General features: G+C 40.3%; 1 pseudogene; it reads right to left on the reverse strand.

Annotated features, from left to right (window-relative positions):
* Positions 1 to 15,449: 15,449 nt before the first annotated feature.
* Positions 15,450 to 17,026, reverse strand: LOC149220852 (ABC transporter G family member 2 pseudogene; annotated as a pseudogene).
* Between the last annotated feature and the right edge of the window lie 1,649 nt (positions 17,027 to 18,675).

Genomic DNA, 18,675 nt, shown 5'->3' on the forward strand with positions numbered 1-18,675 from the left:
TTTCGTACCTCAATGGATATACATTGGAGTGACTTCATAATCCTATTGCATTGCAGAGACGATGCCTCATGCAACCTATTCTTCTAGTGCTCGAACTCCTCATCGGAATATGAATTGCAGGTGTTGTCCTTCTCCCACGTAATTCGTCCATCCGCCATAGGGTTGATCCAATCTTCATCCCGCGTAGTAATCTTATAGATTTGCTCAATATTTTCCTCCTCATAATAATTGTAGACTGGTTTAGTGTAATGCACACCCTTGGAAATCCTTAGTTCCTTATTTTCAAATGTCATATTGCACTTCTTAAGGTTGATGGTTGCGTTAATATCAAATGCCCAATCAATTCCAGGCAGTGCTGGGTATGGGTTACTGTCATCCACTAATTCAATCACTTCAAAATCGGCTATGGTGTGTGCCCCTTCAATATCCACAGTCACCCCATGTAGGTATCCCATAGGAATAATCTTTTGTTGATTCGCCATTCACAGTTGGATCGGGGACCACTGTAGTGTTGGTCTTCCCATTCTTTCCCATTTTTGCTTTGGAAAAACATTTGCATCAGACCCTAAATCAAGGATTACCTAGTCCATTTCGAATTCTCCTATCTGGGTAGTCAATCTCATTTCGCGACCAATCCTTTTCTTACCTTTGTCCACATTATGTACTATGCACTGTTCTGGTGGTGTCTTATTTTTGCCATTGCATTTATCTATCAAATCTTGTAGTCCCTGTACTACTTTTTGGTCCTTCATGAGCTTCATGCAGGACTGGAAGAAATATTCCAGCACTGATTGATTTGTTTCTTTCACAATACTAACTCCTTCAGGTTTCTCCGTGTGCATACTTTGAGTCCTTCATGTAGAATCTCCTGCATCTGTGAAGCTCCTTTTTGCTTCATGTTGATGGGATAGAATTATCCACCAATAGAAAACAGGATATCCCCAATGTATGATCCCAACTAGACCCTACACCGTTTGATTTAGGGATCCCTTCTGGTATGTAGGCCTGGCTACCATTCAGATGTATGGAGCTTTCTTCGGACGAAAGTAAGATGCGGGCTCAATTAAACGTATGAAATTCAATAAGCACAAGGAAATAAAAGACAAATATCTTATAACGTGCATACCATGAATAGCCATATTGTAAACAACATAAACCTTACATAAAGTAACTGTAAGCAGACTTCAAATAAGACTCATGTTCATAAGATAAAGTGCTTAACAACTATAAAGCAGTTCACATAAATCAAACATCAATAAGCATAAGTAAACATACGGTCAATGATAGATTATGCAAATATCAATGAAATAGTTCACCAATACAAGCATAGAGTTAGAAAATCATATACCATCCACGCGTAGAAACACAAGGTTTGTAGTATGAGACATCACATGAATAGACCATACATCAAAGAACTCTTAGGAATGTCTGACCAATCAAGTGAAAATACTCATGGCATTACATCATGAAATATTTGAGGCATCCAATATGGAAAATGACAATTATTCTTTGCAGAAATTAGAAGAGCATAAGTTCTCTCAGAAAATATGTCCCAAAAAGATTCTCAGCTAAAAGTCCTTTACAAAGTGTCATTAGGGTGTATTTATAGAATGAGTGTGATTCTTGGCCTACCCTTGACTCTTAGACTTCCTCATGACCTTTCAACTACCTGGTGACACTTGGACTTCCTCATGACATTCCATATTCCAAAAATGTCGTATCTTACCAAATTAGAAACATAAAAAAATAATCTACTTATCTAATCTATCAATTCAACAATAGTAAGTTTAGGGATGTCCAGGTTGAGCTGCTCCGTTAAGTATTTGCCACAGTTTGTACTCGGCTGCAATACGAGTGATTTGTGGCTATTCTTCATCATTTCTATGCAGGAATTCAAGTGCATATAGAATGAGGGTGGTCCTTTTGGCTTTCACCTAGTTATTCAAGGTTACCAGTTTGGTGTACATTCTTACTGGTTCGAAGGCATAATGTGTGATATTTTCTTTAGTAACGGGCATATATTCTACATGGGCTGCCGGTTTATATGTATCAACGAAGGCCTGCACTTCACTTGAGATATCCTCTTGCTTCCTTACATGTCTGACTTCTCCAATAGATGAAACTCCATGTATTTGGATCATAGACTCTAGGCCACTGAATGGTGTTTTGAATGGTCATACAATCCTTCTTAGGGACTACCACTAGTGTTGTTGGGCATTTCACGAACCACTCATGCATGCTATCTAGAGCGACTACGACTTCCTTCAACATCGCAGTTCTTTCTCTCATGTGAGCTTGTATAGCCGAGATTGGTGCCACTGTGTGGTGTAGCTTTGACATCTCTTTGTAGACCATTGCCATGGCCTCCCCGAGGGTCTCTGCCTCTCCTTTGATTGTTTCCTAGAATTACATTGTTCTTAAGTAAATTAAACGGAGGGCTCCATTCTCTTCTTCTTCTCTACTTCTCTCTTGATCTACTTTAGTGGCCCTTTTCTCTAATGCATGAAGCCTATTCTAAAGGTTCGTGATCTATTTTATCATCGGGGCCACATTGTGTTCTGTGGCAGTTACAAAAGTCTTCTCAGCCAAGGTAATCATCTTTGGATTCACCGTGGTTCTTGACACAATCTCCTTAGCTGTGGTGATTGATAAAGGCTCTGTTGGGTTTCTAACATAATACTTCTTCCTTTCCTGCACTATTTTTCTAGGCTGACCTAGTCGAAGGTGAGCTTAGTGAGATCTAGGACCTCCTCTTCTTTCTCTTCCGAGAAACCCAACTCTTGTAACAAAAGGTGCCCTCTAGTGTGGGAAATAGAAGGAGGAACATCTAATGGGGGTAGCTCACCTTGTTCCATGTCCAGCTTGGATGCCTTACTGGTCTCGCCCCATTCAAATTCCCTACTTTCCTCCTCTTTACTCTCAATAGTTCTTCCTCCTGCTACTTCTTCTCTTTCTCTGCCAGTGTATGTTTCCTTTTTAGTTCTTCGTCCTCCCTAATTTTTTATTCTTTCTCCTTTTTCTCCTATTCTAGCCTCTTCTTCTCTTCCTCCTCTTTGGCCTTCTTCTATTCTTTTTGTCTTTTCTTCTCTACTTCTTCTTGGGCCCTCTGCTCCTCCTGCAAATTTTCCTCTAGATGTTTTTGAATTTCCTCCTCTTCCTGTCACCTCTTCTTTCAAGCTGGCCTTGGTCACTGGAATCTTGAGATTTGTTGAGCTCTTGTTCCCTCTTCCTCTTGAGCTCTTGCTTCTTCTTTGATAAAATGAAGTTCCTTTATTACAGTGTTTCATTATTGTCCTTTTCTTCTAGGTCACTTGGAATATCTTCGACCTCTTTCTCTTTTGGCTTCTCCGATTTCTCGCTAGCTTCCTCTGTCTCCTGTTGTTTCTTCTTCAAGGTGGAGGCTCTCTATTGAATGTTGAAATTTTCCTAGGAGTACTCAAGGAGCTCCTCATTTCTAGCCTATTTCTCACTAGGGCTGAGTTCCCTAGTGGAATTATACCAATTCTTTACCCTGTCTTCATGATCCTGTTTGGCATGTGAATATGACCAGTTGAATTTTTCTTTCTTGTAGTGGGCAGCCATGACTTTCTCAGGATCGTATGCCTGATAGCTGAGGTTTACAAAATGGCTACCTTTCATTGCTTCAGCTTCTGCTTCCACTTGTTTCAAGTTCTCAACTACATATGCTCTGATGAAAAGTAGGAAAGTGGACATGGTTTCTTCTTGCCTTTGCTTAGTACCTTTGAAAAACCCTGCATCACCTGGTAGCAAACTTCTCGTAAGAGTACTTTGTCTGTGACAAACATGGGTAGAGCATGAGGGGCCTTATGGGTACTGAAGACTCTAATGAATGTGCCCTGTTGGATGGGAAGCTAGTGCACCACCTGACGACGGTCTCCATAGTCCTCCTCAACATGCATGGTGGCTCCTTCACAAATAATTATTGGTATAGTGAGGCGAAAAAAGATTCAGAAATAACATCTATCATACCCTTATAGGCAATGTCCCAGAAGACCCTGTATTGATGGTGCATGGGGCTGGCCGCAGATGTATCCTAATTATAGCTCCTGTTATCAAAGTGGCATCTTACACAGATGAAATCTAGGAGGTATGAAGCCATGTGGGTTACTGGTGGTTGCTTTGGCTTTGGATTCTTGGCTATAGTTATGCTTGTCCTTAGGGACGATGCCACAATGCTCCCCCAGTTGAAGATTGTTCCCTGAGTGGCGATAGTGTGGATGAGAGGGACTGAAGTTCCATAGAATATGTCATAGTATGCTCTTCCATACAAGAAGAACATCATAGAGGAAATCAATTGATATACTTTCCTTAGCCCCTTTGTCTTGTATGCCTGATCTTCTCTAACCCGGAATTTTGATGGGTCCTGCCACCATTCCCTCAGGATATCTTTAACTGGTGTTACAAAGTTAGAAAGCCACTAGGTATTGAAGGTATCCTGCCTCTCAAAGAGGCTGTAGTAGGTGGGAATATTCGTAGGGGAGATCACTACTAGGGGTGATCCAATGTGGTCCTTGACTGTCCATGAATATGTATCTGTGTTCTGTAGGACCCAATCGATAGTTTCAACGGAAGGAAAGAGCAAAGTATGTGATGCTATCTTGTAGAATTTAGAGCTCTTGACATTCAGGTATATTGGGAAATACTCCTGCATTTTAGGTATGTCTGGCTTTACAAACTCTTCATAGATGTTGTACCAGGAGAGCCTTATAGTTTTATTGATATTGCAGGTTGTGTCTCCATAGATGGGTGGTTCCTCGTACTGGTAGATTTCCAATGTACTCCTTCCTGCACTTATACGAGTAGACTTTTTAGTTAGGGATGCCATATCATCTTCGAAAGAGGAGATGGAGATGCACTCGAGATCCACGTCACCTAGAATTTCAAACAAATAATCCCACGATGAGAGAGATGACATGAAAATGAAACAGAGATTTCCTAAATAAAATCAATTCCAAGAATTTGTAAGGAGACCTTTTGGCAAGTCGCAATGGAAGGTAGGTCGTAGGTGTCACAAGGTAAAGAGCATGACTTAGAGACTAAGTATATGAGTTGCAAGCCACAGGGGTCGCACTGGTCATGGGTCCCACTAGTCGCGAGGTCACGTGGTCACGAGGTTGCAAGGTCGCGAGGTCTCAGGGTCACGAAGGTCGCAAGATTTATTGTATCACGACTGTGGGCTGTGCAACCTGGTATTTAGGCAAGCTAAGAAGGGAAAATTGAGGCTGAAGGGACATCTAGAATTCCTCAAGGCTAAATGGTCAGGCTCACTGGAGAAAACAAGGATGGTTATGGGCAAGGAATGGCTATGAGGAGTGCAAGAGAGGCTGTACGAGGCTAGAGTAATTGATTTTAGGTTTGATGTGAATACTTAGGCCAAAATGGAGAAAAAAACCCACTAGGGTAGAATGTCTAGGGTCGAGATAGAAGAGGACAATGCTTGGACAAAGAAAAATGATTACAAGGAAGATGAAAGGTCGCCTATCTGGAAAAATCATGTGCGTGCCCAAGTCGCAAGTCTCCCTCGTCTTTCACGCAATCAAAGGATCCATTACAAATGAGCCAGGGCAACCTAATATTCGTAGTTTTGGTCACACGTGCGGGGTTTGCATGGGTCACAAATCCCTGAGTGGGGGAGGAGTGCGACCTTGCGACCTATGAAGGTCGCTAGGTCGCAAGGGTCACGTGGTCGTAATGTATACCAATTGTGAACTTTGTGACCTTTTCAACTCAGCAACCTATTGGTCGCATGGTCATAAGGGTCACAAGCTTTGAGATCTGACCTATGTGACTGGAGTGACCTAGGCTTCTCGAGTCACATAGTTCACATTAGTCACATGCGAAGGAAAATGTCACATTATGAAGTTGTGACTGCCTTACTTGGACCAGATTGCGACTTAGATTGACTTAGAAAGGATACCTTGAGTTCTTTCGGGGCTTTTCAGGTCTCGCAAGCTCTTTGAACAGATTCTCAAGATGCGGAAAACTCTTACACGATAAAAAGGGCTCCTAAAATTTGAGGGCTTGAAATTTTTGGAGGGCTTGTTGCAACGGCTACAACAATTGGAAATTCATTGGGAGAACTCCAAGATCTCAAGATGTCTTATGGCCTGGCTTAAGGGGGACCTGAGATGAATGTTGTCTTCATACAGTTGCGAGCCCCGATGATGGTACTTGGGTCTCTCCTTTACACTGGTCAGTAATCCCAATCTGTGAAAACACAACCTTTAACACATGCAATAGGATGTCAGTTCCTGTTATTTTGGGAAGGAAAGGGAAGATGATGTAATGATATGATATTTAAGTATTTTCAGTATAGTAGTCATGGTACTCTGGTGTTGCTCCACTACCAGCGAGCCTGAACAATACCTCAATGGAGTCACTACCTAGAAATCGCGAACGTTACTCCACTACAAGCGAGCCTGGTTAGTACCCCGGCAGAGTTGTTGCCTCACCTCTTTGCGTAGGAAGCCTTTCTCAATCATTTAGCCCTTATTATTAGTAATTAGATGAGATCATTGGAACTTATTTTTCTACGCTTATTTGCACTTATTTGAGGTGGCTTTGTAAGCCTGGGTAGACGAGGGATCTCGACTTATTTTACTTGCAAATAGGTTGTTTATGCTTCTTCAGAAACCTTATTGTTTTCTCGAAATGTGTGTATGCTCAAAAGGTTTATTTAGTTCCCCTTCATTCCCAAAACAACTAAAAATATATAACAACACAAACTTTAGGCCATGTAAGAAACTGGGATAAGCCGACGCGAGCAAAAAGGGGGGCTGTGTGTGCCATCAAGTTCCCCCCTACTTCCACTTTTGCACACTCTGTCCTGATCGTGAATTAAGGTTCAGTCAACCAACGGTTCCATAGAGCACCCGTGGGAGCCATAGTGCAGGGCCATTCCAACCTCTACCAATCATCCCTATTTCAAAGCAAACATAAATCATACTATGCTGAAAAACAAAAACAAACTTACTAACGAGAGAAATGAAAGGGAATTATGTTACAAGATGGGACTAGCAACCTTGAGGGTTGCTAGGTGAAGTAGAACTTGAGGTCTTGGCCATTCACAGGAAGGGGTTAAACCTAACCTCCTAGGGTTTGTAACTTATAGGTGTGTTGGCTGATTTTCTCTTTGATTTAGAAAGGAGCAATCCTCAAGGCTTGGAACTTGGTTTGTTTTCCCTTGTCCTCATGGGCCTGATCCCATTTAAGAACTAGATCACCCACACCAAATTCACAAGTTCCAGCAGTATTTTTTTCAAGAAAATTTCTCCTTGGTCCTTAGTCTCTCCTCTTCCAAGATAAGGAGTGTGTCAATGCGACTTTGAATGGTGGGACAAGGGGAACCTTGTGACTCTTGTGCTAGTTTGAGGGCATGGAGATAAAGGTTAGGAGGCAGTATGGCTTCTTTCCCATAAACCAGGAAGTAGGGAGGTGTGCCAATGGATGGTTTGGGAGTGACTCGATCAGCCCATAGGGCATTGCTAAATGCATTGTGCCAGTTTCTTTGGTGGGAGAGGAGGGTTTTCTTAAGGATGCAGATGAGGTTTTTATTTGTAGATTCTTCTAGGCCACTCTCTTGTGGGAAGTAGTTGGATGAATTTTTTAAAACAATATTGTTTTCCAATGCAAAATCATACAATTTTAAGGGTAAAAAATATGTAGCATTATCAAAGAAAGGTGAGGTTGGGACACTGTTGGGCAATTTAATTGCTTAAATTGCTTTCATTAAATTATCAACCAGGGAAACTCGTAAGCTTGTGATGGTGCCAGCAAAATATATGCAGGAGTAGGCAGCTAACTCTATGTCTAACTAAATTATTTACGATTCAATATAATATGCAAGGGAAGAGGCTCCTAATTACGGAGGTCCTGGTTGTGCTTCCCTATAGTATCATAGATTGAAAAGAAATCATTGATTACATAAAACCAGAAACTTGAAATAAAGACAAGAGAATGAACTTTAATTGTTGTTTAGATTCAAATAGAGAGAAAGACTAACTTAGTCCCTTGATGTCCTGATCCAGGTGGATGTTGGTGGCCACCCACCAACCCATTTGGACCCCCACAACTGTCTCTTTCAGTCTTTTCAGTTTCCTTAATTGTAGCACAACTTACTATTTTTAGCAGTTTTTCGGGTCCTGAACTTCCGGAGCCGTTTTGAGGCCCTAAACGACGTTTTTTTGGGAATCTGGGGGCAACATGGGTCTATAGACCGATGTTGCCCTTCCCAAAGTGGTAGTGCTCGGATAGATCTTTCTAACGAGCTATTGTACGCATCAAACGGAGATCGTATGCCAAAGTTACGACCCGGGAAATTGATGTACCAATTTACCCAAACGGGGCCCACAATTTGGCGTTTCATCTTCTAGGGTTAGGTTTCGGGATGTGAAGGGTTTTCCATTGTTTCTCAACAATAAATAGGCCTTCGAGCCTCATTGTAATACAGTTCGGAACAGTTCAGAGGCATGTAGCCGCACATCTCTTCTCAGAGATAGCTACCATCGCCCTAGCTGGTTTATTTCCATTTCTGGTTGTATCCAGTATTTTCCATTAATGAAATGAATCATTATTTCCGCTACATATATGTGTTTATGGTTATTGCATCTCTGTATTTATGGTTATCTCTGTAATCTATTGCGTTCCTGTTTAAATCCGGATCAGTGGTATCAGAGGGGTCTGCTTTTTCTCTGTTTTTCTTTGCATGTCCCCAACGAGGTCGGGATATAAGGAGTTAGGGCTTGAACTGGTCGAACCTTTGCAAGACCAGCCTCGCAAATCCCGACGGCCTCCCATGGCAGATGAGAAGAAAGACGAGGGGGCAGGAGATCCTATCAAAATCTTGCTCGAAGAAGCGCTCGAGCGGCAAAGGAACGCAATGATGGATAGCTTTGCGCAGATCCTTCAGCGGCTACCCAGAGGCGACGCATCGGCTTCCAACAGCGACTCTGGAAACACCATGCCGTTTAAGGTACAAGTTAATTTTGAAATCCCCATCTTCGAGGGTCAAATAGACGCAGATGCCGTAGATAAATGGTTAAATCTGTTAGATGGGTATTTTTCTGTTCACGAATTTTCAAGTCGGGAAAAGATTGTTTTCGCTCTTCTCAAAGCAGCCCCCCACGTCAAGGACTGGTGGGAAACCTACTGCGAGCAGAAGGATGAAAGTACCGGCTCACTATTTTCAGCGGCACCCACTTGGAATGACTTCCGGGATGCCATCAAGGAGCAGTACTACCTTGTCGGAACCTATGAGGACAAATACATCAAATGGACCACACTACGGCAGGGAAGAGACCAAGATGTGCCGGAGTTCACAAACATTTTTCATACCCTTCGCACAAAGTTGGGTATCAAAGATTCTGAGCTTCATCTGGTACTCAAATACCGCGGCTGCCTACATAGATACATACAGGAAGAGATGGGGTTCTTGAACATCTCCTCACTTGGCACAGCATACCGATACGCTGTCAAAATCGAGCAAAAGTTCAAACAGAAGAAGCGAGACTTTGGATCTGCAAATCCGAAACCCAAAGGACAAAGCCAAGGCGGGGTGACCCAAGACAACCCGTCGAAGCCGCAAGAAAAGAACAACACCACGAAGCCAAAGAAGGACACAGGAAAGTGGTGTGAGTTCCATAAGAGTCCCACTCATAACACAAGTGAGTGTCGGACCAAGCAGTCGCTGGTGGCCGAGTTGAAGGCTTCCGAATCAGATGCATGTTCCGATCCTGAGCCAGAACCCGACAAGGGGAATGGCAAAGGGAAGCAGATCATTGATGCGGATCCTAGCGCCACTGTTGCCACCGCCAAGATCCAGAAAGATGAGCCCGAAAATCCAGAGGAAGGGGAGCGTCTTTTCCACTCACAGATGTGGGTGAAGGGTTCGCCGCTGCAATTCATTGTCGACAGTGGCAGCCAAAAGAACCTGGTTTCAACAGAGGTCGTGAAGCGGTTGGGCCTACCGACTACACCGCACCCGCAGACGTACAGTATCGGGTGGCTTCACGAAGGACGAGATCTGAAAGTTCGCCAGCAGTGCTGCCTTCCCTATAGCATCAAACCCTTCACAGACGAGGTATTGTGTGATGTTACACCTCTGGATGTTTGTGATGTACTGTTAGGCCAGCCATACTTGTGGAGGCGACATGCTGTGTATGAGTCCCGGCCTCGCACTGTCATTGTTTCTTTGAATAATTCATTATACAAAATACCAGAGGTAGCCCCACCTACTGCCACATCTTTGATCACTACCAAAAAAGGCAGCAAGCTCATCTCACAGACCAGGAAATTCATCTGTCTGGTTCACTCCAAAAGTAAGGGGAAGATTGTTGCTACATCCATGACCCCTGCAAAGGGTTCCTCTACGCAGCGACAGCAACAAAGGGATACGGTCATGACAAAACACAGGAACAACTTCTACTCACCCACAAGGGTACCACATAAGCTTCAAGTGGGCAACAAATTCTGGTTGCATCTGCAGAGAGAACGCCTTACCAGAACCCATCAGAAGCTCAGACCACTCCGACATGGTCCTTACAGCAGTACCAAGGCTATGGGGAACAATGCTTTGGAGCACATCATTCCTCCATTCCTTCGCCTGAACCAAATGTTCAATGTGGACCATCGTCGACCATGCTTCCCACCATCACTGGACACATCAGAGATTGCAGGACAAGTTCAGCAGATGGAGGAACTCAACGCAATGGGGACCATTGCTTCCTAAGGGGGGAGGAATGATCCAGGTGGATGTTGGTGGCCACCCACCAACCCATTTGGACCCCCACAACTGTCTCTTTCAGTCTTTTCAGTTTCCTTAATTGTAGCACAACTTACTATTTTTAGCAGTTTTTCGGGTCCTGAACTTCCGGAGCCGTTTTGAGGCCCTAAACGACGTTTTTTTGGGAATCTGGGGGCAACATGGGTCTATAGACCGATGTTGCCCTTCCCAAAGTGGTAGTGCTCGGATAGATCTTTCTAACGAGCTATTGTACGCATCAAACGGAGATCGTATGCCAAAGTTACGACCCCGGGAAATTGATGTACCAATTTACCCAAACGGGGCCCACAATTTGGCGTTTCATCTTCTAGGGTTAGGTTTCGGGATGTGAAGGGTTTTCCATTGTTTCTCAACAATAAATAGGCCTTCGAGCCTCATTGTAATACAGTTCGGAACAGTTCAGAGGCATGTAGCCGCACATCTCTTCTCAGAGATAGCTACCATCGCCCTAGCTGGTTTATTTCCATTTCTGGTTGTATCCAGTATTTTCCATTAATGAAATGAATCATTATTTCCGCTGCATATATGTGTTTATGGTTATTGCATCTCTGTATTTATGGTTATCTCTGTAATCTATTGCGTTCCTGTTTAAATCCGGATCATGTCCCCTCAAATACTGATCCAAACTAAACTAGGATTCATTCGTAAGCATAAGAAATGAAATAACTTGAAACATAAAAGCAAAAAAATGAATTTCAATTATCATGCAAATCAAATGGAGGGAGAGCCTAACTTAGACCCTTGGTTGTTCCCTCATATGCTTGATAAGATTTTAATTTAAAACTCATTCATCAATCACAAACAAATCCTCAAACATCTAAGCAATGAAATAAGATATATTATGAAATAAAATGTTTCTTTCATCCTTTTAGAGTGAGCTCAATTCTCTTAAGAACAAAGTGACAAATTATTCCATTTACTACACTAAGACAACTTATATCTAAAACTATATAATGGAAATTTATGTAAAATGAAGCTTTATTCTATTCCATCATAAGTTGGATACATGCTCCAAGAGTCCTCCCCTTGGAATGGAGGAGGTACTCCTATTTATACAATGGGATGAGATAACAAACTCATAATGATGATCCACTAATCTCTCTTTAGTTCCATACATTTCTCAACCATCTAGACACATAACCCCCTTTTGTCCTTGATCTTCTCCATGAGGTTTATCTTCTCAAATTCGAATTTAATCCTTCAAGGCCACATAAAGGTGTCTTGGAAGCTTCCTTGGAACCTACACATGTCACAAAAACAACCCACTTTCCATATATAAAGTAAAATATATTATTTTCTAATATTTAATCAAGAATTTCTCTCAAAAATGCTTAAAAATAAACAATATTTGGAAAATATAAATGAGACCCATTAATGGTGAATAGTAGGGAGAATGGAGTGACAAGGTGGTGAATAGTGAGTGATATAATGGAAGCATAGGTGAAAAATGTATGGTAATGAGTGATATTTGTATGACATTTTTGGAGCCCAACATACTCCCCAACTGAAGCTCTTGCATGTCCTCATGCAAGCTACTACAATGACTTATTTGATTTGATTCTTAAATGAGCTTCCTTTTACAATATGTTTGGTTCTTGTGTAACAAACATATTTCAATCATGGACCTCCTTTTAACTTTGCACATCTTTGGATAACTTTTGTTTGTTTGCAAAGCATTTACATATTTTAATTATTGGTTCTTGTGTTACAATCATTATTTACTTTGTTGAGATCTCTTTTTAATGATTGGTTCTTGTGTTTACAATCATGTTTTACTTTGTTGAGATCAATCATATGCTCATCATTTTGTAGTAGTTTTTATTGTGGGAAGACTATGTGGGTTAAGATGTAATATGAATGAGGAAAAAAAAAATGAAGTGTGAAATTCCCCCCTCCCCAACTGATGGTTTTTGGCAATTTTTAATGAGAAAGGAAATAGTAAAATAGTGGAATATTTTCCAAATATCATCATTTTAGCATCTAAAAATAATTTCAAGATTAAAGGTTAGAAAAGATCATACCTTACTTACCTAAGGACGTGGATGAATCATGCATGTTCAGCTGCCACAATTCTAATCTGAAGCTTCTTCTTCAAGTTGTGGATGAAAGATGGATCTGTATTGTCGTATCGGCTGTTGGATCCTCTGCTACTAGATGATGAATCTGAGGAGTCTGCTGAACATGGCTGAAAGTCGTATCTGCTGCTGGATCCTCTGCTGCTGGATGATGAATCTGATGAGTCTGCTGAATATGGCTGAAAATCTATAAGGCTTGGAAGGTATACAAAATATATATAAGTTACATTTCCCCCCCAGCCTTATTTATTGACTTGTCCTCAAGTGATGACAAACTGAAAAACAATGAAAGGAAATTGGCTTCATCTGCTACAAAATATGGGTCTTCAAGTCTTCAACGCTCGATGGCACAAATCTTACTATGTGATTAAATGTGTCGATGTCGAACATAGCAAGAAGTTATTGACTTAGTGGCCGTTAATGAATGCCCCTAGCCAACACAAGAGCTCCCACCATTGATTCCAATGGGAGTCAGGATGCCTAACACATCTTTGTAGGTACGAATAAATTTGTCGTGGTCGAGTCACCTACAAGATCCAACGAACAAGGGATATTAATGTACTCCCATTGTTCATTGGCAAGAGTACTTGCCATTAAGGCATGCAAGCCTCTAGGTGTTTTTACAAAGTTAATTGGACTCTAGGACTTTGACTCAATGATATCCATAGAAGTAGGGTTTTATTTGCGGAAATGAAGGGGAATGGTAATGACATGGAAAATGACAATAAGCTTGTAAGGAATGGATGTAAGGAAATGCATGGTGTATGAATAAGAACTCTTGCTGTGAAAAATGGATATGGAAAGGTCATGCTTTATGGTTTGACAATTGGTGGAATTCAAAATCTTTTGCAAAAAGGGAGTTGCAAAGGAGTGGTTGTAGAGTTGGATTTGTCATTAGAATTTTTCATGAATTTAGTCTTTGGAAAACCAATTGTCGTCACAATGTAATCTCCTTATGATCACTTGATTATCCTGTAACCTGTAAAAAAAACTTGGCACAAAGAAAACATAAGTGTGCTCTAGAAGAAATGGCCAATTTTTTCATGATTCTTACGCAAAAATTTCATACCAAATAAAACAAATTAAGGACAATAAAAGTGTTGAAATTGACTTAATCATGATATTAAAAGCAACCCATTCATTCTTAAACATAACCATGAAAAGTAATACTCCCTGTTTTTGTCAGCTAACTTTTGTGCATGGCGAAAAGTTTGGCATTATAGATTTGTTGTGTCCTGCAGATTAGTACGTTATAAAAGCATACAACAATATCAAATTGCCAACTCTAAGCAAGTTAATTAGCATTTAAATAATCCACCAAATGTTCTTTTAAATTATTCTTCCAAATGTTCCATTATTTATTTTCAAACCTGTGTGAATTTTGTGGAAATTTTTTAAATTCTTTTAATTTTTGTACTTGTATCAACTCTTGCAGTTTCATCCAGTTTTTGTAATTCTCATAATTCTACCATCAAAGTGTTGTTTGATAAAAATGCCAATATCCTTCACCTGCCAATATTCACCCTTTAAATCCTTCTAAACAATAATGGTTTCAAAACATATAACAATTTTTTTTTAAATTTAAAAAAAAAAAAAAAAAACTGATAACAATCATAACATAACAATAACAATTCTAACCTAACATTATAAAACAATTTATTAATACAATCATACATTAATATATATCCTAACATCATAACAATTATTTAATAACAATTAAATAACTTAACAAATATATATACAACAAATATTATAATTAACAAATTACGTAAATAACATTATAAACATTAAATAACAAACTCATATAACATATTACAATTAAAAATATAACAATTAATAACAAATTACAATTATATTAATATAATTAATATATTATAACAACGTAACAAACGTAAAAATCTGTAACTAAATCAAAACAATTTAAAACTAAATATATAACAATATGTAACAAAAATAAATCCAAATTAAAATAAATGCAAACAAACGTAAACACAAAACAAGACGCAGGATTGAAGGGTAGATTCTGCGTTGAATGGCTGTGGTAGATTTTGCATTGGGTACAGTTGTCCATATTTTGTTGTTCTTGGCCGCCACGGTTGGAGGAAACTCTGAGGATAACTCGGCCCCTGCTCCAGCTGTAATTGGACCAATTATTTCAGCGACCACCTATGTCACAAGGTTTGTCGAACTTTAACCTTGAGGTTCGAATTTTGGCGAACCTTAAAAAAAACTTGAGGTTCGGCGAACCTCATCGAACCTCATAGCCATTGACCAAGTCCATAGATCCAAACTCATAACTTCATGTCACAACTCAAGCTTGTAATTTATCCTTGCAGTTTCCATGTCCGTGATAACATTTTTTATGTTTACTGATGTTGATTTCTTACTATTTTATCCTATATATATATATATATATATATATATATATATATAGACGAACCTAATGGCGAACTTCATCAAAACATTCGAACTCAAACAGAACCTAATCATTGTCGAACCCGAACTCGAACCCGAACCATGTGACATTGGCGACCACAATCCATCAACATAGAGTAATGCGGAGCGGTCAAATATCAGTGGCGTTTGTTCTTGCTTTCGAGAAGCAGAGAAATGTAGAATAAAATTCGGAACAGGACTCCCCAGGCTAGTGTCACGTACAGAGATCCTGTGATTGCAGAATATCGACTCCCGTCGTGACGCAGGTGGTGGGCGTGATGTCGATGTTGCTGGTGGTTTTCAGAAGGTTGAGAAATGATTGCTGGAGCTGAGGGCTGAGGTGCGATATGGGCGTGTTCTCAAAGACCTGGGTTTCTCTGGCGAAGCAGGCGTGAGGATTGTCGAACTCGTTTTGCAGGACGGCCTCGTAGGGATGCTTGATGAGGGAAATGTAGTGAAACCAGATCCAATAGGGCGGAATTCGGTCTCTGTTGATGAAAAAGCCGCTGAGGAGCAGGAAATAAGCGAGCGGAGCCACGACGATCGTGTAGGTGATCATGAGATTCGAAACCGCGCTGGAGAGGAACGTGACGAAGGAATTGGCAGCCCAAAATGAGGCAATGGTGGCGAGAAGGAAGAAGAAAACGCCGGATGCTCCGCCGGCGAGCCCCACGGCCCAGAATGTGGTCACGGCAAAGGCTGTGGCTAGGATTGTGAGCTGCAGAATAAAGATGAGGGTGTGGGCTAAGACGTAGGAGGATCTCCTGTAGGCGTTGTACGCGGTTTCCCGCATGAAGATGTAGTGCTCCTGCAGGAAAATTGGCAGGGCGTCAGCGCAGGTATCGAAGGTAGTCGATATTGCCAAGGCAAAGAAGCTGAGCCGTTCTTGAATTCCTTTGGAGCTTTTATCAAGGTTCTAGAATATCGTCGCTAGAAGGAATCCAATAACCATGACCGTCCCCAATCGCATCATGAAAAGCTCCGGCGTCCGGCGGATGTTGGTGAACGCTCTCTTCATCAGAACGACGATTTCGACCCACGACAGATTCGCGAAATTAGCAACCTCGCCGGAATTGGCGGCGGCAGGGATCATAGCACCTTGATTGTCATTCTCGCCATGATGGTTAGCGGAAACCAGTTTTCCTCTGGCTATGCTGGCGCCAATGGCTTCCTTGAGGCTCATAATTCCGGTGACGTTTTCTGCAATTTCGCCATAGCTTGCCGTCTTTCGCCAGGCTTTAAAGAATTCGACCAGCGGCTTGATTCTGGAGAGGCATCCAGTTCTTGCGTTAAATCTAGGGTGAATTCCGTGCTGTTCTCGTTTTCCGGTATTGGGTGCCCGAATTCCATAAAAAAAAACTCAGCCGACTTGGCGAGCCGCTAAAAATCGCCTCCCCGTGTGCCAGCAAAATGAGCCAGTCCAGCAGTCCAAGAATCCGGTAGCTTGGCTGGTGAATGGAAAGAATCACGATGCTCCCCGTCTGGGCAATACGCTGCAGCACCTTGACAACCATGAAAGCACTTGTGGAATTCAACCCAGAGGTTGGTTCGTCCAAGAACAGCAAAATTGGATCATGGATTATATCAATACCAACGGACACCCTTCGTCGCCGATGATCGTCTTGGCCGTGCCACAGAGCCCGAGTTGGTCAAGCAGAACCTGCACTTGCGCTAGCTTCTGCGTTCTCGTCTGAAACCTTGGCAAAGATGATTTTTTTATTCACAAAACTTTTTTTTAATTGTTTTGTTTTTTTTTTAATTATTTTGTTTTGTTTTTAATGTTTTTTTTTTAATTTAATGTTTTGCATTTTTTTAAAAATATCTAACAAAAATGGTTAGTTTATTTTATTTTATTTTTTAATAATAATATGTATATATATGATATATATATTATTATTATTTTGTGGAAATTTTATTTTTTAAATCTAAAATTAAAAAAACTAAATTTCATCTAAAAATTTAAAGATGTTTTTTTTCTCATTCACAAAATTCTTTATTGTCGCATTGCAGATTAGTTCTCCAGCAAGAATATTTTTATTTGAAATAAATCAATATATTTTCTGATCTTCCTGATCGTACGAAGCGCAGGAAGAGAGCATACTAATCGCTTGATTTGTTTTTATTTATGCAGGGAGGAGTTTTAAAAAAACTGAATTTAAAACTAGCTAAATACTAAAACATTAGAAAACTCAAACTTGAACTCCTTTGTGAAGATCCTACTGTAACCAGGTTTCACAAGTTAGTTTTTCTAAAGAAAAATACTAGTACTCAATTAAATTCCTAATGCCTAATCCCTTAGCACCATCCCCGGCAACGGCGCCAAAATGTTGGGCAGTTTAATTGCTTAAATTGCTTTCATTAAATTATCAACCAGGGAAACTCGTAAGCTTGTGATGGTTCCAGCAAAATATATGCAGGAGTAGGCAACTAACTCTATGTCTAACTAAATTATTTATGATTCAATATAATATGCAAGGGAAGAAGCTCCTAATTAAGGAGGTCCTAGTTGTCCTTCCCTATAGTATCATAGATTGAAAAGAAATCATTGATTACATAAAACTAGAAACTTGAAATAAAGACAAGAGAATGAACTTTAATTGTTGTGCAGATTCAAATAGAGAGAAAGACTAACTTAGTCGCTTGATGTCCCCTCATATACTGATCCAAACTAAACTAAGATTCATTCGTAAGCATAAGAAATGAAATAACTTGAAACATAAAAGCAAAAGAATGAATTTCAATTATCATGCAAATCAAATGGAGGGAGAGCCTAACTTAGACCCTTGGTTGTTCCCTCATATGCTTGATAAGATTTTAATTTAAAACTCATTCATCAATCACAAACAAATCCTCAAACATCTAAGCAATGAAATAAGATCTATTATGAAATAAAATGTTTTTTTCAGCCTTTTAGAGTGAGCTCAATTCTCTTAAGAACAAAGTGACAAATTATTCCATTTACTACACTAAGACAACTTATATCTAAAACTATATAATGGAAATTTATGTAAAATGAAGCTTTATTCTATTCCATCATAAGTTGGATACATGCTCCAAGAGTCCTCCCCTTGGAATGGAGGAGGTACTCCTATTTATACAATGGGATGAGATAACAAACTCATAATGATGATCCACTAATCTCTCTTTAGTTCCATACATTTCTCAACCATCTAAACACATAACCCCCTTTTGTCCTTGATCTTCTCCATGAGATCATGATCTTCTCCATGAGGTTTATCTTCTCAAATTCGAATTTGATCCTTCAAGGCCACATAAAAGTGTCTTGGAAGCTTCCTTGGAACCTACACATGTCACAAAAACAACCCACTTTCCATATATAAAGTAAAATATATTATTTTATAA

The sequence above is a fragment of the Pinus tabuliformis genome, chromosome Q (genome assembly GCF_031772625.1).
Source record: "Pinus tabuliformis cultivar Carrire ecotype Pingquan chromosome Q, CPIR1, whole genome shotgun sequence".
In the NCBI taxonomy this organism is placed as follows: Eukaryota; Viridiplantae; Streptophyta; class Pinopsida; order Pinales; family Pinaceae; genus Pinus; species Pinus tabuliformis.